This window comes from Ochotona princeps, chromosome 4 (genome assembly GCF_030435755.1).
Source record: "Ochotona princeps isolate mOchPri1 chromosome 4, mOchPri1.hap1, whole genome shotgun sequence".
Lineage (NCBI taxonomy): Eukaryota > Metazoa > Chordata > Mammalia > Lagomorpha > Ochotonidae > Ochotona > Ochotona princeps.
Genome location: NC_080835.1, coordinates 49,090,185 through 49,114,605, shown reverse-complemented (window position 1 = coordinate 49,114,605; position 24,421 = coordinate 49,090,185). Strand labels below are relative to the sequence as shown.

General features: G+C 39.6%; 1 protein-coding gene across 1 annotated transcript in view; it reads left to right on the top strand.

Annotated features, from left to right (window-relative positions):
- SYT9 (synaptotagmin 9) overlaps nt 1-24,421 on the top strand; it is a 327,980-nt gene that overhangs the window by 25,083 nt on the left and 278,476 nt on the right. The window lies entirely within an intron of this gene.

Genomic DNA, 24,421 nt, shown 5'->3' with positions numbered 1-24,421 from the left:
TCATCTGGTTATTTTCACAAATTCATCCTAATCATTAGTTTTTATAAAATTATTTCATTAAGTTTGGAGGAATATCTTTGGGTTTATCCTTTTTGAGATGAATAAAGATTATTGCACCTATAGATTAAAGCATCATTCCCAACTTTGGAATATTTAATCTGGTATTTGTTTGATTGTTCTTTTTTTTTTTTATCTTTAAAAAACAAATGTAATGAATTTATTGAGGAATTTGTTTTTTTTTTTTAATTTTATTTTAAATTCATTAATTACATTGTATTATGTGACACAGTTTCATAGGTACTGGGATTCTCCCCACCCCTCCCCAAACCCTCCCACCATGGTGGATTCCTCCACCTTGTTGCATAACCACAGTTCAAGTTCAGTTGAGATTCCCCCATTGCAAGCATATACCAAACATAGAGTCCAGCATGTTATTGTCTAGTCAAGTTCAACGGCTTCTTAGGTATACCCTCTCTGGTCTGAAGACAGAGCCAGCAGAGTATCATCCCGATCAATTAAAAGCTCCAACATACCATCAGCAAAAATTTACATCATTATGGAATTAATTGACATAGTAATGAGTAACCAATATGGTAAAAGTAAATGCGATTTCTTATCCACCTTCTGTGACCACCTCATTGACATTTCAATTTTGGTTTATACACAACATATAACATTCATAACATAACTTGTTATACATAACATCATCTTAAATTAAGGCAAACATGTGGTATTTAACCTTTTGGGATTGGCTCATTTCCCTTAGCATTATGGTTTCCAGTTTGGCCCATTTGGCCACAAAGAACTGCATTTTGTTTTTTTTAATAGCTGAGTAGTATTCCATGGAGTAGATGAAGCATAGCTTTCTTATCCAATCCTCTGTTGATGGGCATTTTGGCTGCTTCCATGTTTTTGCAATTACTGATTGTGCTGCTATGAACATAGGAGTGCATGTTGGTTTCTCATAAAACAAGTGTTCTGGATATATTCCTAGGAGTGCTATTGCTGGATCATACGGTATGTTGATTTTGAGTTGTTTGAATGTTTTCCATACTGATTTCCATAGAGGCTGTACCAGCCTGCAGCCCCACCAGCAATGGAGTAGGGTTCCCTTTTCCCCGCAACCTCGCCAACAAGTGTTGTTGGTGCTTTTATTCATGTGGGCCAGTCTTACTGGCGTTAGGTGGTACCTCATTGATGTTTTAATTTGGATTTCCCTTATTGCCAGGGAACTTGAGCATTTTTTCATATGTTTATTTGCCATTTGGGTTTGTTCCTTTGTGAAGTGTTTGCCCATTTCCCGTGCCCATTTCTTGAGTGGCTTGTTTGTTTTGACATTTTGGTTGTTTTGTAGCTCTTTGTATATTCTGGAGATCAGCCCTCTATCACCTAAGTCGTGTGCGAAGATCTTCTCCCATTCTGTGGGTTGCCTTTTTACTTTGTTGATTGTTTCTCTAGCTGTACAGAAGCTTCTTAGTTTGATGAGGTCCCAATTGTTTATTTTGGTCTTGATTTCTACTGCATTTGGAGTCTTTTTTAGGAAGTGAGGGCCTACCCCTAAGTGTTCCAGTGTGTTTCCAACATTTTCTTCCAAAAGTTTGAAGGTTTCTGGATGTAGGTTTAAATCTTTTATCCATTTGGATTTGATCTTAGTATATGGTGAGAGATGTGGGTCTATCTTTTTGTTTCTGCAGGCTATCAACCAGTTGTCCCAACAGCATTTATTGAACAGACCTTCCCATTTGCCTGGGTTGTCGTTTGTCTTGTCAAAGATTATTTGGCTGTATTTGTGTGGGTTCCCATCTGGTGTTTCTATTCTCCATTGATCTTCTTCTCTATTTTTTTGCCAGTACCAGGCTGTTTTGATAACCACTGCCCTATAGTATGTCCAGAGGTCTGGGACTGTGATTCCCCCTGCTAACTTCCTGTTCTTGAGAATGGTTCTAGCTATTCGTGGTTTTTTGTGTTTCCAGATGAACCTTTGAATCATTGTTTCCAGATCTGTGAAGAATGTTTTGGGCAATTTGATTGGGATTGCGTTGAATGTATATATTGCCTTTGGCAGTATAGACATTTTAATGATATTGATTTTACCTATCCAGGAGCATAAGTTCCTCTTTCTCCTCTCTTCCTGGGACTCTGATGACAAATAAAAAAATTTTTTTTAATCACACTCTCTAGGACTTGTTGTTGTTGTTAATGATGATGATTTAATGTATTTCTGTATTGCTCCAATTAGATTATTCTTACTGATTCTTACTTTAGATTTTCTGATTCTTTCCTATATTTTCTAGGAATTAGGAACAGAGACAGTTTTTAAGTGTCAGGCATGGAAAAAAGTCTAGGCTCCCTACATGAATTGGGGCTGCTTTAATGCAAAATATACTTGGGAAAAATGTCTAATATTCCCTTGGTATGTTGTATGACCATCCACACAGATCCCTTCAGGTGAGCATTTCCCTGGAAAATTCATTGCAGGCCTGTGTATAAATCTTTGATCGGCAGCTTGGAGGCAGGATTTTCAGCATGATGAGAACTAGATCTCATTCCCAAAGAGGACTCATGTTGAATACGCTTATGGAAGCAAGTGGCCAACAAAACATTAATTCAAAACAAGAAACTCAGATAAGCAATAATGTAAGTGCTTTCTCCATATGTCAATGAAATTGAAAAACCTTAATCATGAATAGAAGGGTGCTTAGTGAATTTGTAACTGGGAAAAATTGTTAGAAATTGTAAGGTCTGGTTTCACAGAACTCTGGAAATTGTTAAGTATATCTCCACTACAGAGTCACAGCTGCCATGTGTGACATGGTTGCTCTGTCACAGTAGGCCAGGATCCCGTACCTTCTGACCATTAAATGCAATACTACTGACGTTTTATTTTCCCTCTTCTAAATCTTTACTGATTAAATGTCTTAAAATGATCATGGTTTACCCTATATGTAAATATATGCAGTAGAGTTTTGTTCATTCTTGCTCAGAGTTTATTCTAGATCTGTTATGTGACTTCAGGTATCTCTAATGCAAACCATCATTTAAAGAAGTTTAAAACTCAAACTGAAGCCTTTTTAGATTTGTGAGGGAATCTTACTGTATTTCCTTTTAATCACCTGTTAAAATTAGAAACATTATTTAACTGCAGAGACCAGGTGACAGTTGATTCTTTCATTTTCCTGATTGGCCAGCGATGCCTTGATCTTTAGGGCATTTGAGGTGGTCTGGTGGGTTCCAGTCTGTCTGGAGGGTTACATAAATGTGTTTACATTTTCTCCAATATTTCCTTCCAGGCAATATTGGCCATTAAGGTTCTTATTACAAAAGAATAGGAGTTTTTTTTTTTTTTTAGTTGGCAAAGCTTCATTTGTGCGCCCTTGTCCTGTTTTGTTTTGTTTTAATTTTGATGACCGTTACATAATGTTTAGGACTCAAAGGGTCAAGGGCTACAGGAAAGTGGGTAAGACCATTGTTTCCACATTCTCTTTTTTTCCTTCCTGTATCTAGGGGAAGGGGAGAGACAAAGGGAGAAGCCATGCCCACCCTCCCAACCATCCGAGTGTCCCTGATGTGGGGCATACTCCGAGGACACTGCTCAAGTGGTTTCAGTAGTCCAACTATTCTGAATTACTGCCAGTCTTGCCATTTCAGGCATGATGAAATTTCAGAATCCATTGGTTGACGTAATCCCCCTTAGCATTTCCACTTGCTGAGCTTTTCACTGCCAACACTTTGCTGGGGTAGTTGATCAATTTGTTCTGTCCTCTGTTCTGGTACCAGGTTTCCTATTTAGTTGAAATCCTTTTCAGTTTGGAAGAGAATTTATATTTTCTTGTTTAGGAAGAAAATTCACATTTTCTCCTTTTAGTTATTCAACAACAACTTACTAAGCTCATGAATAGTTTGATGACTATATGTTCATTTCTGTTCCAAAAGTAAAATAATGGTCAAAATTTTAAATTACTTAAAATATGATAAACCATGCCCACAGGGCAACTGCTGACTCAAGCATTAAATTCAAGCTTCCTAAAAAGAAGCCAGTTGCATGCAAAATGGGCCAAGCATATATGGTGATTTCATTTTATGACAACCTATTTCCTTGTAAAATAACTCATTGTGTAGGAAGAGCATAATCCTTTGGAAGATTGGTATTTCTCCTACCCCAACCTTGAGATACTTTCCTTAAAGGGGCTCTGCCGCATTGAGGACCAAGTTTGCAGCACATGGACCTCCCAGGGACACCTTCAAACAATTTCTAATTCACAGCATTGATAAATTAAATATTCTCAAAACAGTGTGATAGCTGATATGTGGAAAATAGATTGCAAAGCAACAAATGTGGATTCCTGGAGAATATCGTATAATTATGATACTGTGGAAGTAAGCTATTGAAATAGTTCAGGCAATTTGTGATTATGACTTGGCCTGACTGATGAAAATGAAGTTTGCAAAACCTAGAGACATATAACAAGCAAAACCAAGCAAACATTGTATTGGATGAGAGACTTGAGCGGGAGGTGGAAAGACTTTCTTGACTATGTACTTCCAAAGATTTCATTAGAAACATCTATATATTCTTGTAATTAATTGTACTCCTGTTATAGGGATTTCTCATTAGATATTGAAATTGCATAGTTATTCCTTACATTGTCAATTCCTTGGCCTTCACATTGTTATATCTGTAGGATCTAATGTCATGTTTCATACACATCAGTTCTTAGAATCTGTACAAAGAATTATAGAAACTTTGAAGTAATTGAAATAATATTCATTCAGAAAGAAGTCTGATTCAATATAAAAAGATAAAAGGTATCCTCAATGTTTAACTCTTCATTATGCTGCAAATGTTTACCAGTTTAGAGATGGAGCAAGTATGTTTGCACACTCTAATGAGAAGCACTTCTAATGAAATAAATAACAATTGCAATTGCAGTTATTAAAGCCCTCCAGGAAGGGTCTTAAGAAAATACTCTCAGATGTAGGTACTAGCCACAAGAGCTAATAAATACAGTACCTCAACATTCTGTTCTAAATGACAATACAGAGTTTAAGTCAGTTTCTCTAGCTACCACCTGTGAGTGGATTGAAAATGTCCTAATCCCCAGGTTATCCTGGAATAGAAAAGTATTCTGCACACGTCTACACTTAATGCAGTGTTAGTTTCTTTTTTTTTAGATTTATTTATTTTTATCACAAGTCAGATATACAGAGAGGAGGAGAGACAGAGAGGAAGATCTTCCATCCAGTGAGTCATTCCCCAAGTGACCACAACGGCCGGTGCTACGCGGATCCGAAGCCAGGAGCCAGGAATTTTTTCCAGGTCTCTCAAAAAGGTACAGGGTCCCAAGGCTTTGGGCCATCCTCAACCGCTTTCCCATGCCACAGTCAGGGAACTGGATGGGAAACGGGGCCTCTGGGATTAGAACCAGTGCCCATATGGGATCCCGGTGTTTTCAAGGCGAGGACTTTAGCCACTAGGCCACTGCACCAGGCCCGCAGTGTTAATTTCAAAATCCAATTCTTATTTTCTATTGACCCAGTCTTCCTTTTTCTGCCTTTAAAATTCATCCAAGGATAATAAACTGTTAGGTTATTTAACAGTTTGTTTCTTCTGTTTTGTTCTTAAATTCTGTTTCCTGATGAATCATGTGGCTCCATACTTTACATTTACTTATAGTGATCTCATCTTTTGTGTAACTAGGACACGAACTGGCACTCATATGGGCTGCTGGTGCCACAAGTAGCAGCTTAGCCTACTATGCCATGATGTTGCCTTCAGGCTATCCCTGTTCTCAGCTCTGGGAACTATAATACATTAGTTACTTTATTGCTGAAAAGGAATCAAGGCAAGCCACCCACCAGTGGTGACAGTACCTTGCCATTGTATTCAAGCTATGACCTCCTTAATTTTTAAAAAGTCTGTTAGCACATTTCCATGCTTTCTATTTCAAGAAAAGCATTAGGGACTGGCGCAGTAGCCTAGTAGCTAAAGTCTTCACCTTGCACGCGCAGGGTCCAATATGGGCTGCCACTTCTAATCCCGGAAGCTCCACTTCTCATCCAGCTCCCTGTTTGTGGCCTGGGAAAGCAGTAGAGGACAGCAAAAAGCCTCGGGACCCTGCACCCACGTGGGATACCTGGAAGAGGCTCCAGGCTACTGGCTTTGGATTGGCTCAGCTCTAGCCATTGCTGACACTTGGGGAGTGAATCAACAGAAGATTTTTCTCTCTGTCTCTACTCCTGTCTGTGTATCTAACTTTCCAAAATGGAAAAAAAAATTGGAACTCCAGTGTGCTTAGACTGCATCCTTATATGTTCCCTCCCATTGTTCCAGCTACTGTTTTGTTTATGGTTTAAAGTGCTAATTTACCTTCATTTTAATGAGACTTGGGACTAATAAAAAGCAGAATGTGTTCAATAAGCTATATTGAACAGGAGATTTTTGATGTTGCATTGTTACTTTATTCCTTCGGTACATGACATTTTTCTCTTAAAGATCTAAAGTAGGCTACTGATATTTTGTGTTCTTTTCTAAGAGATCTTTGTGTCACTTTTTCCTTTATTGACTTTTCATCTGACCTTGTCAATGGGGTCATTGCCCTCTGTCCATGAAATTATTTCATTCTCTCCAAATCTTCTGCAATGTCCCAATTACAGGTATTTTAAGGGAATCTTCATCATCTGAAGGAATGGTCTTTTCCTGACCAGTATGAAACAGTGGTATTCAGTTGGGAATCATCTGCTGGTATAAGCTTGAAGTCAGGTCCTGACCTTACTTAATATAGCAAAGAAAAAATAGGCCTGAAAGAAGCAATCTGCTGTCAAGTCTGGCAGAGAAAGTTAGTATGGCGGTAGGGGAAGACTCCATTTTCCTCTCTCGAAGTGTCTCCAAGCCCAGTCCTGCTGAGCCATAAATACTTGTTCATGAATTACTGTATCTTAAGAAGCTGTTGACCACAGAAGAGAAAGTACAATTCTTTGAACAAGAGGATCTCTCCTCCCCAAAATCTCAAAGAAAGGTAGTTCTGGAAAAGAAACTCTTCGTAGTCATCCAAGTTCCTGAACTAGCTCTGAGTAATTGTTTCACCTAAACTTATAAAATAATAGCTGTGGTTTGGAATTTTTAAGTTTCTGAATTAATGGTTCTGTTCACATATGACATGACTTTTTATATGTAGGATATTAGTAAACAGTAGATACAACTTTAAAATGTTCATCTGTCCCCTTCATTTGTACAATATTGAGACCCCCAATAAAAAGGTGTATGCATGTGAGCACTCAATGACAAAGAAATCCAAAATAGCAACATGTAGATAAAGTATAATGAACATAAAAGTGAAAACTAGATCTGACTACTAAGAGCTAGTGATGATATATTGTTTTGTTAAGTTGACTGGCCCACTGGGTGCCCATATATTTGGCCAGACATTATGTTGGATGTGTCTGAGAGGGCGTTTCTGGGTGGAATTAACATTTGACTTGGTGTTGTGAATAAAGATTGCCTTCCTAATATGAGTAGGTTTCAAGCCTTCTGTTGAAAATGTGAACGAAGCAAAAAGGCTAAGAGGGAACTCTCTTCATCTGCCTGCTTGAGCATGGATATGAGGCTTTTTTTTTCTAACTCAGCAGAAGTTGTTTTGGATCTCAAGTCTGCAAGCTTTTAAACTATAGCTTATACCACTATCTCTTCTGGGTATGCAGCCAACTAACTTTCCCAGCCCTAAGTGAGCCAATTCATTTCAATAGGTGTCTATACACACACACACACACACACACACACACACACACACACTCACACGTGCTTACCTGTGAAATTTGTAGCTGATGCAAAAATTGAGAAAAGGTGAAAAGACCATACTAAATTTGAAAATAATAATTTAATATGTGTTAGATATTCTAGAGATAAGATGAAAGATGATTGCAGTTCTGCAACATGAGACTTTAAATAGAAAATTGGCTGTAAGTCTTTATTGGCTTTACATTCAAAAATTCAGAAAGCAGCACATGAAGATGCCGACGAAACTGCAGAGGGAGCTGTTTGATCAGTTCTGATACTAAAGGACAATTTGAAGATGAAAGAAGAGCCCAAAACCAAAGACTGCCTTGGAGGATGCATTATTTATTTAGAAGTAGCTTGACAAACATTTGAATGAATAAATCTGAAATGTAAGGCATACAAGAACTGTGTCCCGAAAAGTTACATTCAAGTAAGCTAATGCAAAGAGAGATGTCATCCTATCAACTGAAGACATCAATAAAACAGGCTGGGTAAAGGGGAACTCCTCCCACCTAACTGGTTGAGCTGGAGCAGGCTTTTCCTGCCTTCACTTCCATTTGGGGCAGAGGGGACAAATGCATGGAGATGCTTTGGCTTTGGTCACAGACAAAACTAAGAGCAGGCCCGGCTTGAAGTAGATGTGGATGGAGACACTTAGGGAGCTAAGGTAGATGTCCCGATGCTCATTTCATTCTGTTTTTCAAGGTATAATATGGACTAAAAATGATTAGCAGGGGCACTGGAAAGAGTACAGCATGGGAGGGGGGACCATCAGGATCCCAAGCCCCTCCCAGACCTAGGGCTTGTAGTCCACCTGCTAAGAGGTGGCACAGGAAATTTCTGACAGATTTGCAGTTCAGTCATTTCAGTCACTTAGCAAGCCAGTGACCTGCTTCTGACAAGCAGTCAGGGCCTGAGAATATGAAATGCAGGCAATATGAGGCAATCCCTCTGAGAAGTGCTACAGAATGGTTGAGGAAACAGCCTGACATTCTAAGGGAGATAAAGCACAATTCCTCAGCCTGCCAGCTTCTTGATTCTACCTTCCAACCGTCTTGATGCACCCCACATCAAGCAGTTAGTGGGCAGTGAAAGATTCAGGCTTTTCAACCATGGACTCACTTGCTTAGATTATGTTCTAGATACTAATTTTTCTGTTGCTGTAACCTGGAATCTACTGTTTCTTTGCTATCATTCTGTTCTTTCTAAGACTGAAAATGACTTTCATTCATTTGTTTCTTCAACAAATTTTGATTGAATGTCCATTATGTGCCAGAATTTGTTCCAGATACTGGGGATATACCAGTAGATTCAACAAATCCCTTGCCCAAATGGAACTTCCTTTCTTGTTTTGGTTATGGTGGTAGAGGTGAAACTTAAGCAAACACACATGTGGTATAAAATAGCTGTGGGAAGTAAAAGAAAACAGGGTGAGAGTTGCAGGGAATATTGGAGTTACATATTAAACCAGGAAAGACTGCACAAGAAGAGAAATTGAGAATTAGTATCCAATGAGAAGATCTCAATAGAGTGATACACCACAACAATGATGGAGCAGACTTAGCAATGAAAGAATGATAACAGGTCACAATGGTAGTGAAGGCAAGGGGAGCATAGAATATAGGACCTTCTAATCACTGGGGGGAAAAACTGCTTTAAAACTGGGAGCCTTGGAAATATCTGAAGCAAGGAAGTGCTATCACATTTTAAAGGCACAACTTGTAATTGTTATACAGAGAATACGCTTGGTGAGAATGAGGACTAAAAGGAATAATAGTTGTCTATCAATTTCTTGGGAAAGAGTGAATGGTGTCTCGGGTTAGGATGTAGTGGTATAGGCAGACAGAATTGAACTAATTCTCAAATTATTTTGTAGGAATTACAGAAAGGTTTTCCTGTTGAATGGGATGGTGAGGAATGTGGAGATGGAATATCTGCAGCTCTAGCCATTCAGCATTACCTCCTCCCAGACGCTTAGCACTTAACTCCATTGAGAACCTTCCTTCCCAACTCTGGCCTTGGTCTCATTAGTGAAGCTTGCTCTAGCCTTCTGGAGGAGATTGAGGGTTTTTTCCTTCCACAAATTAAAAAGAAATCTGGCTGAAATGACTTCTGTTGTATCCTGAGATCGTTTATCAGTCTAAAAGAGAGTTTAACTGTGTGTAGCATTTATTTGTTTTTACTACAAATCAATGTAAAGGGTATAAGTTGTTTAGAAAAACAAAAGTTGGCCTATAAATTCTGAGGATAATGTTCCAAGAAAATGAACTCATATTTTCAAATCAAGTAAAAAAAATAATAGATATTTCAAACTTTGTTTCTCCATGCCATGGTAGGAAATTTAGTTCAGAAACCTCTAATTTATTTGACCAGTCATTTAATGGCTACAAAAGAAACTATAAGCTGATACTTACTAGGCTTTTCCACCATTGAAAAGCACATCGCCCACTTTATCACTGCTGTTCCTCTTTTACATTATCAGATACCTGGCCAATGTCTTTGGAGTCGGAGCAGAGGCTGGCTTTACTGCATCCCTGAGTCAAACTGAATGATTCCAATTTTGCTTCTGTTTTGCTTGTTATACAGACCTTGCCATTCCCACACATGAACAGGAGCTGATTAGCACTCTGTGCCCTATTTATGCTTTCTGGCTCCAGAGAGAAGCTATTTTGAAAAGTGGAAAGATTACACTCTGATAATAGACCGGAGGTCTTTACACATGTGGATGGCTCACAGAAGAGGATTAAGCAAGCTGACCAAGAATAAATACAGCCTGCACCAGATAGAGCAATGAAAGTGAATTACCCTCACACTGACTACTGGGATTATTTGAAGGAAGTTCCCTGCATTGAAGCCTCTGTGGACCAACACAATGACAGGTAGTTTAGGGAGCTAATGTCTGATTCATCTGCTGTCTTCTCAAGGAACCAATTAGACCATTAATAGTCGTAGGAACCTTAGATCTTCATTGGTCGGTTCTTCTCTTTCAACTTTTTTTTAATCTTTCTCTGAGTGTTCCTGTATGAGAACATTTTCCCAGAGTAACCAATCATCTGAAAAATGGCCAAGTGGAAGAATTCACACCTGTTCTAATTTATTTTTAGTACAAGAGATGAAAATTGGAATTTGGTTAAGAGGAGATGATAAGAAACAAAGGTTGTTTTGTTTTGCTTTTTTTTTGTCCTGAATGTCAGATTTAAGAAGGTAAAGGGTCTGGAAAGATTAACTCAGTCAGCTGTGATGATGCTCATGTGTTAATGTGCCCAATTACCAAGAGAAATTATGTGGTAAGACCTCAATTATTTTTTATCCAGAAAAGGCAGTCAAGAAAAGCAATTAATTAAACACATATATTCAACACTGTGTATTATTAAACACATACTGTTGTCATGTGAATTGAAATGCCATCTCAAATCCCATATGTTAAAGACTTGTTCCCCAGGATGGTGCTCTTGGAAGATGATGGTTCCTTTAGGGAGTGGGGCCATGTGGGAGGTTCTTAGGGTCACTGAGATCAGATGCTTGGAAAGTAGTGCTCTAGGAAGGGTTTACTATAAAATCCAAAGGTTGCCTTCACCCTTGCCACGTGCTTCTGTGTTTACCAACTAATACTTTTGCTTCTGCTCTGCTGTTGCCATCCACTGCTCTCACCAGAAACCAAGTAAGGCCACCTGATCTTGGGTTTGGACCTTTAAAACTGTGTCACATAAATCTTTTGTCTTTAAAAAAGTTAGTTGCAGGGGCCCAGCATGGTAGCCTAGTGGCTTAAGTCCTCACCTTGTGTGTGTCAGGATCCCATATGGGCACCAGTTGTAATCCTGGCGGCCCTGCTTCCCTTTGAGGTCCCTGTCTGTGGCCTGGAAAAGCAGTTGAGGAAGGCCCAAAGCCTTGTATCCATGCTCCTTGCTTCGGATTGGCTCAACTCTGGCCATTGTGGCCTCTTGGGGAGTGAATCACTTGATGGAAGAGCTTCCTCTCTGTCTCACCACCTTTCTGTGTATCTGCCTTTCCAATAAAAATAAATGCATCTTTTTTTAAAAAGTTGCCTTAAATGTTTCACTGTAGTAACAAAAAGCTGATGAACCCGAACACACAGGTGTTTAAAACCTTGCCTAACACTAAAGATATCAATTAAAGGAAGACACCAAACCACACTTGCATTCCCAGCCCCCTGCATAGTGGAAGTACAGGTCCATTTTATAATCTTTGAAATTTCTGTTCTAGAAACTTATAGGTATCTGTTGGGTCCATTTTTCATTTAAACTTCTATGTCCTAGGTAGAATTCGACTATATATAGGGCACAGGTCAGATTTCCCGGCATACCACAGGTAACATTTGATACTATTTGAGTTTGCTCACAAGATAGTATTGTAACTAAGCCAATGTATCTAAGTAGAAGATGTTTCTGCTATTCAAAACAGGGTGTCATCCAAAAACTGGATGTCTTAAAAATTTTTGTTTTTCTTATAAAGGCAGATTTACATAGAGAAGGAAAGACAGAAAGAAAGCCATCCCCAAATGGCCAGAGCTGAACCAATCCAAAGCCATGAACCAGGAGGTTCTTCTGGGACTCCCATGTGCATGCAGAATCATTATTCATATGCAAGGTTAGTGCTGTTTTTATTAGATTTTTAGGTCTGTGCTATGTCAGCTTTATAATTTTTCTCTAAACTCTTGAGGAGTTTAAAATGAATTGGGATTTACTTACTGATTGGGAAGACATGACCTGTGAAACTGTATAGTGTTAATATTTGGGGAGGAGATAAATATGCACCAAGGCAATGGCATACAAGTCAGAACTTAGACCGTCAACTCCAATGCAGTCACTTGGAAAACCCTCACCTAGGCCAGGCGGCCCTGTCTGTCTTTGCAAAAGTCACCCTGAAAAGCTGCTGGACCCTTTCAAGCTCACACATGAGACTTGGATTTTATATTCCTTTAATACAAGTATCATCAGAGACTTCTAGCTGGTGCAAAAAAATACAACAAAACCCAGAAGAGTTAGAATTTGATCCAAAGCTTACAGAGCCTATTTTGGTTTCCTTGCTTATTTAATTTTTCAGTCTTAGGATTCAGCAATTTTAACATCTTGCCATGTTCACTTTATATGTAAGTATTATGTCCCTGAACAATTATGCTGTTTTTAAGATGAATATTACTATCACAAAATGTGATTCACGAAATTGATCATAAGGTGAGAAAAAAAGGTTTATTTTGTTATGAATCATATAATGCAGTAAAGATAATATTTAAGGTGGGGAAAGTGTTATATTGTCATATATATATTGTATGATTCAGTGAAGAACACACTTATAACCATACAACAGATATGGCAATGACAATTTTTACATGCTTTGTAGCTTCCATATATGAGAAAAATATGTGGGCCCAGTGCAGTAGCCTAGCGGCTAAAGTCCTTGCCTTGCATGCGCCAGGATTCTGGCAGCCAGCCTGCTTCCCATCCAGCTCCTGCTTGTGGCCTGGGAAAGTAATCAAGCATGGCACGAGGTCTTGGGATCCTGCACCCACATGGGTCCCAGAAGAGGCTCCTGGTTCCTGGCTTTGGATTAGCGCAGTTCCAGCCATTGTCACCACTTGGGGAGTGAATCAATAGACAGAAGATTTTCCTCTCTGTCTCTCCTCCTCTCTGTATATCTGACTTTTCAATAAAAATAAAATAAATCTTTAAAAAAAGAATACTTAGCATAATGATCTCCAGTTCCATCCATTTTGTTGTGTCTAGATTCCATTTTTATGATCATATAATAATCAGTGGATATCAGGTTTTCTTTATTCAGTTGTCCGTTAATGGGCATCTAGGTGGATTCCAGTCATTGTTGTTATTGTGTCTTGGACTGCTATAAACATGAGAGTGCTGCAGTTTCTTTCCTGTGCTGATTTCATTCCCTTTGAGTTTATTACCAGAATAGATATAAGTATTTAGATTTTTGAGGAATCTCCATATTGTCGTTAGGGAAGTGCAAATAAAAACCACAGTGAGGTATCATCTTTCTCCAGTTCGAATGGCTGTTATCCAGAAATCAAAACATAACAAATGAGGTTGTGGAGAAAATGGTACTCTAAAACACTATTAGTGGAATGCAGATTAGAGAGCCTATTCTTAATTCTTTCAGGTTCAAATTCATCTCCAGTGTTTTGATTCAATAGGTATATTGGGAAATCTAAAAATTTTCATTTCAAAAATGTTCTCAAATGATGCTTGTTGGTATAGGAACCACACTTGGAGAAGCACTGATTCTAACTATTTTATGTAGAGAACAATCTGAATAAGTTCTTGATTCTTTCTCTTACTTTCCAGCTTTTCAAGAAATAAGTCAGTTCTTTAGCAATATTAAAAATGACGATTTCTAACTCAAAATTTAAAAAAAATTCACTGATTTATAGATATTTATTTCCTTTTTGGTATTTGAATTTTCTCATATCAGCCTACAAGAATTCCTTCCAGTTCGTTTCTGTATTCATTTTTTAAAAAGTTATTTTTAGGGGCCCGGTGGCGTGGCCTAGCGGCTAAAATGTCCTCGCCTTGAACGCCCCAGGATCCCATATGGGTGCCGGTTCTAATCCCGGCAACTCCACTTCCCATCCAGCTCCCTGGTTGTGGCCTGGGAAAGCAGTCAAGGACGGCCCAATGCTTTGGGACCCTGCACCCATGTGGGAGACCTGGAAGAGGTTCCTGGTTCCCAGCTTCGGATTGGCGCACCGGCCCGTTGCAGCTTACTTGGGGAGTGAATCATTGGACAGAAGATCTTCCTCTCTGTCTCTCCTCCTCTCTATATATCTGGCTTTCCAATAATAATAAAGTCTTTAAAAAAATTATTTTTATTATTTTCCATGATATATTTTTGTAGGTACGGGAATTTCTTTCTTGCTCTCCTTTTTTTCTTTTCCCATTTTCCCCTCCCACCATTTGCCTGCATATTGTTATAATAGTGTATACCTTTGGTAACAGTTACCAGTTTAGCATTCTGCTATTCAAGTACTTCAGGGGAGTATAGTTTTGACAAAGATTGAAAAAATTGTGCTACAATTTTGTCAAGGTATAATTAACTGTTACATTCAGAGTCCTCCTTTTATTAGGGCATAGAGATGCCTAGCGTGACATATCTGCACTTCCTGGAATGCTAGTCTCCATTAGATGAGAAATATGTATATACTTGTTCACCTATATATGTTTGTTATATAATTTGTGTAAAGACTTCCTTATATCAGAGAGAACATATGGTATTTGTCCTTTCGGGATTGGCTTATTTCACTGAGCATAATGGTCCACGGTTGGGACCATTTTGTTGCAAATGGTAGGATTTCATTCTTTTTAGTGCATGTGTAGTATTCCATATAATAGATGTACCACGTTTTCTTTACCCATCCCTCTTTTAATGGGCATCTTGGGTTGTTTCCATGTCTTTACTATCATGGATTGTGCTACTATAAATATAGGGTTGCAAGTTGCTTTCTCATATGCAGATTTTACCTTATCAGGATATATACACAGGTGTGGAATAGCTGAGTCATACAGTAGATCAATTTTTACTTATCTTAGCACTCTCCATACTGAATTTCATAGTGGCTGTGCTAGTCTACACTCCCCCCAGCAGTAAAGTAGGGCACATTTTTCCCACATCCATGCCAGCAGGTGGTGTTGGTAGATTTCTGAATGTAGGCCATTCTCACTAGAATTAGTGGAAACTCGGTGTGTTTTTTATTTGAATTTCCTGAATAGCTTGGGAGCCTAAACATTTTTTTCATGTCTGTTAGCCACTTGAATTTGTACTTTTGAAAAAGTGCCTGCTCATTTCCTTCATCCATTTCTTAATAGGCTTTTAGTTTTGCTGTTGCTGAGTTTCTGAAGCTCTTTGTAAATCCTGGATATTAGTTCTCTAATCAGTTGTGTAGTGTGCAAAGATTTTTCTCCCAACCTACTGGTTGTCTGTTTGCTTTATTGATTGTTTCCTTTGCTCTGCAGAAACATCTTAGTTTGATGTAGTCCTATTTATTTTAGCTTTGACTGCCTGTGCTTTTGTTGACTTTTCTAAGAAATCTACCGATGGTTGTATCTTGTAGACTACTTCCTATGTCTTCCTCTAATAGTTTGGTGGTTTCTGGGTGCAGATTGTTCCATTTAGAGCTGATTTTTGCATAAGGTGAAAAACGATGGTCTTGTTTCTTATTTCTGCAAATTGATATCCAGTTGTCACAACAGTGATTTTTCTTTTAGCATAACCCACCCAGTATCTTTAAGGTGCCCTTACTCTGAAGTACAAGTAAAATATTCCAGGTATTAGAAACTTCATACTCCCAGGGTGTGACACATGGCTCAGTTGGGAAATTCTCCCCCTTCAAGCTCCAGAATCCCATTTAGGCACCAGTTTGTGTCCTGGCTGCTTCACTTCCCCACCAGCTTTGTGCTTAGGACCTGGGAAAGCAACGAGGGTGCCCAAAACCTTGGACCCTGCACCTGTGTGGGAGACTGAAACTACTGGCTTCTTATCAGCTCAGCTCCAGCCATTGAACTAGCATATGGAAAATTTTTCTGTCTCTCCTTCTTTCTGTAGATATGCCATTTATTTCTGGCATATTTATATAGATTATATATTTATATTATATTACATTTATTATATATTTTTTTTATTAGCCGAGCTTGGGGATGGCAGTGCCCACTAGCAATTAGCAAGTGAAACTCACTGTGGCAATACACTCTGAATTAAAACCCTGAGAGAAACAAATGTTCATTTCTGTGAAGTCTGCCTGTTAAACTGAAGATCTATGTTCCAGCTTCCCCAGTGATTTAAAATGTCCTAAGAGACATGCAGTGTACAATCTGAACACATTTACAAAGCTGCATTCACCTTCTCCAGGCTTCTCTGTCAACATCTGTTACTGTTAAGCCTCATCTCTCCTGGAACTCTTGAAAGAACATAAATTAGAAATTTAAAGCATATTAGCATTTGCATCTTTACTGACTCGCCCAAGCAATGAACAGAGGCTGAGGAATACAAGCAGGGGCCATGTGTAGGGGCTACCTGTACTTGGAGTCTGTCTGCTGGAATCCAGAGAACATGCGGGAACTGGGGAGGCCAAGAGTCGGAGTGCCAGAGTGATGGAAGCGTGCGACCAAGAAAAATAATTAAATCTTTAAAAAAAGAAGAAGAAATTTCATACTCCAAATTTGATTTTTTTTATATATTCATTTATTCATTAGTTACATTGTATTATATGACACAATTTCATAGGTACTGGGATTCCCCCCACCCCCTTCACCCCAAACCCTTCCCCCATGGTGAATTCCTTCACCTTGATGCATAACCACGGCTCAAGTTCCGTTGAGATTCCCTAATTAAAAGTTCACACCATACAGAGTCCGGCATCCCACTTGTCCAGTTCAAGTTCAACAGCCTCTTAGGGAGGCCCTCTCAGGTTTGAAGGCAGAGCCAGCAGAGTGTCACCTCGATCAATTAGAAGCTCCAACATACCATCAGCAACAGTCCAGGTATGATGAGGCTGGTGCAGAGTCCACTGATTGACATAGTCCATCTTAGAGTTTCCCCTTGTCCAGTTTTTCCGCTGGAAGCATATAGCTGAGGTGGTTGATTGATCTACTCCATTTTCCATCTTTTCTTGGTTAATGCTTTGATTTCTCCATTTTATTCAGGGGAATCCCCTAAAAAAACTTTGAGGCATTCCCAGTCCAGGCTCCTACATGCACTACTAGTAAGCACAGTGCCCGCCACAGTCCATCACTCCGATCAGCTGGTGGTTTTACCCCCTGGGTTGGATCTATTCTGAGCCCCGACCTCCATTGGAACCAATGAGTATTGCAGCTCTCCCCGGCTCTGCCCATCACACTCTCGTCCCTCACCTAAACCAGTGGGAGGTGTACTGGTCGGGTGTTGCATTCCCTACTGGCACAGGCCATTTCACCTTGGCATTTTGTGTTTTGTACTGTTTTTTTGTTTTTTTTTTTTTTATCGCAACCAAACCCGGCCAGGCCCCCACACAGTTTCAGCGCTTGGGCTTGCCAGTGGATGACGTGAACTGACTCAGCCTGCTCTGCCCCAACCCGAGCCAAGTGTATGCCTGTGGGTCACATTCCAAAGCCCCTTCTGGGTTGTTTACCTCCATGCTTCCTGCGTTTATTTGTAGGGTCAGTGACCTGTCAGAGGAACTGTTCAGATTCCTCCTTCCGACTCCTTCCTGGTGTCGGGCTTCACGCATACCAGCAGGTCCTTCGGCCAGCTCCGCTCTTCAATCCATTCTGGTTCCTGCTGTTAAGAGTTTCAGCCCAGCCACGGCTCGTCCATACCCACGTATATCTCATACAAGGCTCAGTTGGGGTTGAGGCCTAGCTGAGCCACCCACATCTATCCTGGCCCTCTGGAGCACCAAACTGTGCTGCGGTCTAATCAGGCATGGTGCATCAAGTCTGAATCGATATTTGTGCCAAGGGATTACAACTGTGACCCGACCAGAACTCAGCCCCCTTCCAATTCCTGCGCCCCTTGGTGGTAGGCTCCACGCAGCCAAGGCCTCCCCGACGCTCCCCAACCAGGCCTGTTGCCAGCCAGTGTTAAGTATGCCAGAGGTTGCTCTGGGTCAGCCCAGCGCGCCCCATAGACTGTCATGCCTCCTGCATAGACTCCACCGGCCCTTCTAAACCGTCCAATGGGGTCAGAGTTTCCAGGGGATTGGTCCACGCAGGCCTCACACATTCTACCCCGAGTATGGTTCTCGAATGCCAGACTCCAAATTTGAATTCAGCCATTTTTCCAACATGTTTGAGTTCTTTCTCTGTGACTCTGTATTACCGGTTTTTGCTAAATTTTCTAATTATAAAAGAATATTCTCTGAAAACGTGTAGAAATAGCATAATAGTGTGAAGAAGTATAAAACAGCCTATTATTTTAAAATAGCATTTTATATATTCCTTTCCAGATCTTTCATAATGAAATTCTACATAGTTTGTGTACATTAGTACCTTTACATTTTCATTTAAAAGGAATATTCACAACCACGTTCCTTAAAACTTTTCATGAGCATCAGGTTAATGAGAGTAGTTGTGTCCCACTGATAGACTTACTGTAATTTTCCTCTTCTTTCACCAATGATGCTAAAGGACAGGTGTGTGCTAAAATATTTGACCTCACATTTTTAAGAATGTGTGTGTTGTAAGTAGAATTCATGAATCAGAAATATGATAAATATTTGAATATTTGACACTCTTGAAGCTTATTGATAATAGAAGTAAATATGTTCAATTTACATAAATTATCTATAAAACCAAGTTTAATAGATCATATGCAAATATGCTTTGAGAGTCTGGAAATGGAACTAAAATAACTTAATATTAGTGCAAAAAGTTTGGCATTTGCATATACTTTTCTTCCTAATATAGATTTTAAGTGCCCTTTTTTTATATCCTTTATATGCATGATTATCAAAAATTTTAGCACTGAAGTAAACTTGTCTTTATTTCGATTTTCACCAACTTTTTAAGCTTTTCTCATTTTTTCCCATCCACAATAAATAAAATCAAAAAGGAGATCAGGCAATACACATGTGACCACCATATCAGTGGAACCACTGACTTTATACCATAATCAGTGTATGGCATGGCAGGGCCAGTCTTTCCAAGTTCTATCCTGTGAAGGGAAAATGAGTCTCTAATAATTGGTAGAGGTGATTTCTGGAGAACTGGTATAGTCCCTGCTGATAACCAGTTGTGACTGGTTGACGCACATGGCTCAGACTTTTTAAATGTCTACATTAGAACACTGTGATAGAACCAAGACCACTCTTTCCAAGAGTCTCTCCATTAGAACAAACAAAAAAATAGCAGGCAGCTCTATGGGAGTAGAATGGAAGGATGAGCTCATCTCGCAGAGAAGCAGGATGTGGGAGGAATAAGCATAGAATTCAGCCTAATCGTTGCCATGAAAAGCACACTTTGGCCTCTCAGGATGGTGGCCTAGTGGGCATTACCTCCAACTGACTTAACTCTCACTTTATGTTAGCTTACCCCTTGGTCCTGAAACTATCCCTCACCAACCTTTAGAGGCAACTCTTTGCCCTTCCTCCTCACTCAGGAAACTCGCTTCATTGCTTAGGATTAATCATTTCATCCTTTGCATCTTGCAAACTCAGCAGCATCTCAGGTTTCTCCTATGTGCTCCTTACAATCCCTCTCTTCTCAGCTTATTGCTAGAGTGGGAGGAAGGGGTGTAATTGGAATGAGACTTTAATTTTGTTTGTACTGCCCCCCACGCCTGCCAACAATTTAACCTTAGGTTCTAAACACATTTCATCAAGATACTTAATATATGCAATTTAATATATGCTAAGAGAAAAATATGTGTGCTAGTTCCATTCTGGGTCCTGTCCATCCTCAACAGTAAACTTCACTATTACTGTGTGAAGGAACACATGATTTTTTCTTAGCCTAGCATGCTCTACCAAAGGTGCCTCACTGGCTATCAAAGGCCCTTCCCTTGCTGTGCAGGATGGATGCTGCCTGTTCCAATTATTATGACAGTGAGTTCATTTTACCTCAAAATGGCATGATCCCCACCTGCCAACAAGATAAATTACCATCCTAGAGAATTCTCAGGCTCCATATTTGCTATGGCTCATCTACTATTTGTCTTTTAAAGAATAAACTTACACACACACACACACACACACACACATTTTTTAGGTTGAAAGAGAAATACAAGTTCAAGTAGGTAGCTTTTTAGATTAAAAGCTTGACTTTCTGGCAGTCTTTTATATCTGCTTACTGTAGCATTTGGGGGAGAGGATCCTCTTGAGTGAAACATTAGAATGACTTGGTTTATGCATTTTAAATGTGTGACCAGTAGGCCTACTTGCCCTGAAACTAGGTTTAAAAAGGTGTTTACCTCTCTGTGTAAGCAACAACTAATCATCATGGTCTTATCCTCGGGGGTATGCTGAACTTATAAACGGACATAAAATGGTTTGTATAATGCGATTTGATTACAGGAAATCCTCCTGGATTACAACTAAATGGTGAGCATAATGCTCAGAGCTGGAAATGACTCATGAAGCCCCTAAGTCTAGGCCACAGCTCAGAATGTAAGAATGGAGTCTTGAGAGCAGTGTCAGGAGACTGATCTTCAACATGTGACTGTGATTGGTCAGCATAGCAGGCTCCACACCCATGTAGGTATGAAGCTTGGGAAGAAAGTCTACACTGAGAGAGTCACAGGCATGAATCCAAAGATGAGACATTGTACTGGCAGTGGAGGCTTGTTACAGAGATTATCACCACCACCCAGACAAGCATTACATCACAGTAACAACCCATTAAGTTAGGCACTGTACTCACACCTATGAAGGAGACAGAAAGGGCTGTGCTCTTTGTATCATTCCTCCAGTTCTCTCAATCTTGGTCAGTGTCAGGGATACTGATAACACCTGACTGGGCCTTCAGGACACTAAGGGATTAGAAAGGGAAGAGGTGAGGAACTTTTCCATCCAATCTTGGTACCGACATTAGTTTGGGGACTGATGGGAAGAGGTAGTAACCTCCACATTCAGTCCTTCTGGCAAGAAGACAGTTCACAGATTATGCTGACCATAACCAAAGAGCCAGCTGCCCAAGCACAGGTTAGAGAGAGGATGGTGCTGCCCTGGGCAGCATTAAAAGCCTGTCACCAAATAACCAGCCCAGCCCCTTCCCCCAAAAATCCAGAGTTAATTTCTTTTTTTAATGTAAATCAAACTTTCTACTTACTTGCTTAAGCACTCTAGTAGTCTAACAACTTATAGTGAAATCAAACATCTTATAATGAAATTAAACATCTCTGCACTGGCCTGCAAGGCCCTAGAAGTCCTGAGCCTCTCTCCTGCTTCTGTCATCACTCTCCTCTTGCCCTCTGCACCCCAGCTAGGGACCTGTTTTTGGTCAAAGAGGAAATTTCATCACCAAGCTCTGAAGTAACTCTTCCTTCTGCTTGTATTGGGTCTCCTCTGGCACAGGGAGGTTTTTCAGCCCCACTCTGATCATGCTGGTAAGGTCAGGTTGGCTCTTGCTGCCATACTCCTCCTCCCTTCTCTACACTCTACAATTTCACTTACCCACAGTAACCTGTAGGCCCAAAATCCTACTTGGAAGACTGTAGAAAGAAACAATTCATAGGTTTTGAAGCACCCACCATCCCGAGTAGTGTGAAAAACCTTGTCCAACACCAATCTGGGTTGTTAATCATTGCTTTATCCAAGTATCTACCTTGTGTATGCTACCTCCATGTTTGTCACTGTATTGCTATCTTGGTTATCCAAGCCAGCTGTGGAAGCCTCACAGTGCTTGTGTTCTAAGAAGCCTTATTTTGCTTAATAATTCAGGAGGATAGTTATGCTGGTAGCTTTCTTACTAACTGCTGTGATTGTTCTCTTGTATTATTAGTTGTTGTTAATCTATTACTGTGCTTAATTTATGAGTAAAAATTACCGAAGATATGTACACATAGGCAAAAACATAGTACATGGGGCTTGATGCCATTCAAGGTCTCAAGCATACACTAGAAATCATAAAACAAATGCCTCACAGATAGAAAAACTATTGCACCACTAATATTTTCTAGTTATTTTTTTAAGTCATAGGCTTTTAAAAAAAAGATTTATTTATTTTTATTGAAAAGTCAGATATACAGAGGGGAGGAGAGACAGAGGAAGATCTTCTGTCTGCTAATTCACTCCCCATGTACCTATCTGTTGATTATCTTTCTAACTTACCTACTTATTTGTGGTCTAGTGTGGAGGGTGGAGGAAGAGTGGTATGTAAATGAATAATTGAATCAATCCATTCACTAACTTATTTTTCATCCCAGAATGAGACTGTAAGTTCCATGGATCAAGGTCTTTGAATAGCCTCTCATTTCCTGGAACAATCCTAGCACACAGAAACCACTTGATAAGTGTTGAGTGAACAAGAGTGCTGAGTGAATATTTGAAAAAGTAATGGAGATGGTCCACATTTATTTCTTAAGTTCATCAAATACATCTCACCTGTTGCACTTAGTTAGAAAATGTTTTAGTGTTTTCAAGGAGACAACAAATGTGCAAAATGTTTTTCATCTGTTTTCCTTAATATTATTTTTAGATTTATTTATTTTTGTTTGAAAGGCAGATTTTAAAGAGAGAGAAGGAAAAATAGAAGTGTCTTCCATCAACTGGTTACTCCCCAAATGGCCTCAATGGCCAGAGCTGAGATGAGCTGAAGCTAGGGGCCAGGAGCTTCCTCTGGGACTTCCATGGGTTGCAGGGGCCCAAGGACTTAGGCCATTATCCTTTGGTTTCCCAAGCTACAAGCAGGGAGCTGGATCAGAAGTGGAGCAGTGGGGACAGGAACTGGTGTGCCAATAGGATGCTGGCACCACAAGGCAGAGGATCAGCCTGTTGTGCCATTGCACCAGCCCGTTTTCCTTAATACAACAGCCTGTTGAGTTGTATATTAAATAGTTTCCGTTTTATAGATGAAAAAGATGAAGCTTAGAGAAACTAAGGAACCAAAAGGCCAGAATCTTGATGTGATACTGTGTATAATAGACTTTTAATACTGTTTCATTCCAGAAGATTATATTTGCTACATTTATACTTCTAGGTAGTATTTCTTACATTGGGACAATGACAAAAACACAAATGATAAAAAGCAGTGTTTCTCCTTTCTGTTCATTTTTGTCCTAACAGTTATCCAGCAAATGACCATATTACAAATGATCAGATATACAAACAAGGCTCTTTCTACTCCATAAAATATATAGATACTAATTCACAATTCCCTTTCAGCTTATGGGAAAAGAACAAGTGAAGGAGTGGCATAATCATTTATTCGCAAGTTTGAAATCTTTTTCCTACTAGGGAAAGCAATCTGCTGTATTCTTTTGGAAGTCTAGGCCCCCTTTGGAAGCAGCAGTTTGCTTTGCTTAGCTTCATGGGGTGCCTGGCTCCCAGGAGATGCCTTCTTCTGAAGGTAGCCCCCATTCCCAGCTTTAAGTAGGCTTGGCATTTGTCTCTTTGTGGGCTCCCTGACAGACAGATGGAGCTTGATTCTAAAGCAACCTGCTGAGTTTGGGTATGAAGCTTTCAGACATGAAATCTTGATTAACAGCAAATGTTAATTGAAGCAGTGAATTATTAAAGTGTTTTTCCATAAATCATAAATGCTGTTGTTGGCTGTTTATTACCACTTGTGACATCATAAAACCTTCCAAGAAATTGCTAGACCTTTTCAAAGAAAATACTGGCTACATTTATTGGAGTTCATGGTGATCTCCTTATGCTCTGTGGCCAGCCCTAGATGGAATGTTGCCACCTTTTCTTCTAGATTCCCTGGTCACCTCAACAAAATAAGCAGATAATCTTTCCTGTAAATACAAAATTTTCTCTAAATGATCTCATTCAGCTTCAGTGTGCATCAGCAGCTGACTCCTAATCTTTACCTCAAACCCAGATTTCTGTTTCACTTTCAAACATATATATGTATGTGTATGTATATATACACACACACAAATATTACCAGAGAACTCCAACTGATAACCCATGAGACCACAAATTCATAGTCATATATTTAACAAATAGTTAATAAGTATCTCATATGTCTCTCCAGTACT